The following is a 3803-nucleotide window of genomic DNA, read 5'->3' as shown; positions in this document are numbered from 1 at the left end:
CAAAAAAAAAAAAAAAACAAAGTCAATTTGACAATTCTACCCTTACAAACTTTATGAAATTAAAAATAAATAAAGTTTTCTAACAACTCATGTAATGATGCTTGCAACTTCATTTGCTCCTTCAACTGTGTAAATATTCACTTCTGAAGCTCCAAATGGTCCTTTCTCAATCTAATAAGCTTGTAACACATGAAATAATAGTTGAACCGAGCCTATCCAATTTGGTAGATGAAGAATGAATACTTGTTGAATCTTCTTGGCCTTGGATCGTGTAATAGGTCCAATTGGAATATTTGGAACACCATGATCCATATCATCTTCCCCCTCTTCAAAAGGATTCGTCCTCGAATCCAAAAATCATCACCAACATCAAAAGGACTCAAGTCAGCAACATTGAAAGTAGAATGTGCTGAAAATTCTCCTGGAAGATCATTTTATATGCATTGTTATTAATTCTTTCAAGGACTTGATAAGTGTCATCCCTCTTGGATGTAACTTTGTCTTCCTTTGAGATTGGAATCACTCCTTGCGAAAATATATCCAAACCCAGTTACGAGGTTGAAAAATGATTTCATTCCGTCCTTTGTTAATTCTTGAAGCAACATTGAAATTTTGTTTCTCAATTGTCTACTTCTCCTCTTTATGAGTGATTATTTCTTTTTAAAATTTCAGAATTTTCATTTTCAATGTTATAGTCTTTACAGATGAATTTTTATTTTTAATGTTAGTGGGGATAGCTCAGTTTGGAGAGCGTCACTGAAGATCTGAAAGTCACGTGTTTGATCCACGTTCACCCCACCTAATTCAAGTCGACTAACTTGCATAACCTAAATATTAAATCTAAAATGAGTGATTATTTCTTTTTAAAATTACTCGACTATTTAATCTAAATTTAGTGATTATCTCTTTTTAAAATTTCAAAATTTTCATTTTGAATGTTATACGGGGTAGCTTAGTTGGGAGTCTGTAATATTGAAGATTTGAAGTTCACGTGTTGGTTCGACCTTCACCACACTTGATTCAAGTAGTATAACTTACTATCTTATCTAAATTTAGAGATGATTTATTTTTAAAATTTCAATGAATTAGCGTAAATAATTTTACTGATGAATTTTCATTTTAATGTTAGCGTGGATAGCTGAAGTGGGAGTGAGAGTGGGTTGTAGATCTAAAGATAGCGTGGATTCCTAATTCTTTTATTTGACTATAAATGTTCTATAAGAATTCTTTATTTGATTATAAATGCTCCATAAGACATTTAATAAAATGACTCATTTTATTGCATGGAACCAAAAAATTGATGTTCGTGTAGAATTGTCAATACATTCTACTTTCAATGTTGCTAAGTTGAGTCCTTTTGATTTAGGTGATGATTTTTCTAATTCGAGGACGAATCCTAAAGAGGGGGATGATGATAAGAATCACGGTATACATTCTACTTTCAATGTTGCTGAGTTGAGTCCTTTTGATGTAGGTGATGATTTTTCTGATTCGAGGACGAATCCTTTTGAAGAGGGGGTTGATGATAAGAATCACGGTGTTCCAACTGGACCTATTACACAACCCAAGGCCAAGGAGATTCAACAAACATTCATACTTCATCTACAAAATTGGATAGGCTAGGTTCAACCATCAATTCATGTGTTACAAGCTGATTCGTTTGAGTCAAGACCATTTGGAGATTCAAAAGTAAATATTTGCACGGTTGAAGTAGTGGATGAAGTTGCAAGCATCATTTCATGAGTGGTTAGAAAACTTTATTTATTATTTTAATTTCATACAGTTTGTAATGCTCAAATTGACTTCGTCTTGTGTGGAGATTTAAAGGGATCGAGATTAAATCACGGCCACTAACTTCTTTTGTTGGAAGACTATAAATATCCAAAAATTATTATGTAAAAGCATATTTGTGATCAAAGAAATTGATATCTCAAGTTGAGATGATACCTCTTATAGAAATCTGAGCATATCTTTGTCATTTCTAAGTTTCATGCAATTCTTGTGGTCGATTGCATCTCAGTCATTCAATCAAGCCTTGATCAAGTTCGATTGTGGAGTGACTCAATTTAGAAAAGGTTCCAAATCTTGTTTCTCAATCTTGGATCTCATCATCTAATTCTAGCTTTATCTCTTGGTTGATCCAAATTTTGTATAAGAACATGCTAATTTGTTTAATACAAGGGTTCTTGCTTCTACCAAAGCTTGGCTCGTTGGGCTGAAGATTACGGTTGGGCTATCATCCTTCAACGGGATCTTCTATCCCAATGACTTGCTTTGATGCAGTCGTTCTTCTAATGCCGATGATACGTCCAGTTGTCGAGATTGGTAATGTGAGTTTGTAACCCATCCATTGAGGTTCTTGGAATGATTCTATAGCTTATCATTACCTTGTTGGGAGTTGGATCATGGGTCTTGGGCGAAGGAATCCTTGATTTACCGCCCTTCGAGTCGAAGGAAGTGTCATAAGGCTAATTTTTTTTCAATTTTATTGATTTTTTTTAGTGATTTTATTTGATTTTATTTCAATTTTGTCAAACTCACTCAGGTGCTCATCTCAATCATTTCAGCCTTGTTGGCGTTCAATAAGAGAGACCTTGAAAATAACCTGTAACTATTCAACTCGATTATCACATTAACAATTTGAATAAAATAAAGTGACATTAACCATTTGAATCACCTCAACCCCACTCGTTGAACTTGACCAAATATCTATAACATAACACTAACAAAGGTACAAAGTTCATAAAAGTCTTTTTAATCTAAAATACCATTGAACTTGACCATTATAGTGCCTCTCAAACGTAGGTAAAGTTTAAATTCGGGTCTCCTTGTGAAACTCACTCGGGTGCACATCTAAACCATGATTGCGTTCAACAAGAGAGACCTCGAAAATAGCCGGATTATCGCATTAACCATTTGAATCACCTCAACCCCACTTGTTGAAATTGAAACAAATATCTATAACATAACACTAACATAGGTACAATGTTTGTTGAAATTGAAACAAATATCTATAACATAACATTAACATAGGTACAATGTTTGTTGAAATTGAAACAAATATCTATAACATAACACTAACATAGGTACAATGTTCATAAAATTCTTTTTAATCTAAGATACTATTGAACTTGACCATTACAGTGCTCTTAAAATGAGGTAAAGTTTAAATATAATTGGTGACAAAAGATGAAACTATAAAATAGAAAGAAATAAGAAAATAATATTCAGTTTTAGAGAATCAAACCAGAATCTCCTATGTGAAAGTCAAATATCCAAACCGTTGGACAACAATGAATTTTTGGTGTAGTTGTCCTAAAGTCTTTTGTCTAATCGTTAAAGAGTTTTACTATGATGTTTTGGGTAATGTCTAACTCTTCGACACGTCCTTTCATGTGTGTGATAGAGTTCTCAAAGTTATCGCGATGTTTCGAGCTGTTCGATCGTGTGGCTCTTTCTTCAAAAGGGTCAACATCAAACGTCAGGTCTTTGATTGGCAACTCATCTAGAGGAGTGTCGATTGCATCGATTCCAACAACAATCTTCCCATGAGTTTATGGTGCATGACCCATTTTTTATACCATTCACCTTCGAGCACCACCATAGTTTTGCATCGTCCATGAGATGCATTGCGACCAACGTAACTCTTAGGTCCTATGAGCAAGTTCCAGTAACATTCAAGTATTGTTCTACGTCAAAAATAAAGCTTTTTAATTCCTTAGCATCCCGGTTTCCCTTTAAGGGGTTGTATTTTCCTCTGCAGTATTTTCATCTGCCCTTCTATATCATTATTTTCATCTGCC

The sequence above is a fragment of the Cucurbita moschata genome, unplaced genomic scaffold (assembly GCF_002738365.1).
Source record: "Cucurbita moschata cultivar Rifu unplaced genomic scaffold, Cmos_1.0 Cmo_Scf00102, whole genome shotgun sequence".
Taxonomy (NCBI): Eukaryota; Viridiplantae; Streptophyta; class Magnoliopsida; order Cucurbitales; family Cucurbitaceae; genus Cucurbita; species Cucurbita moschata.
Note: the sequence above shows the minus strand (reverse complement) of the source record.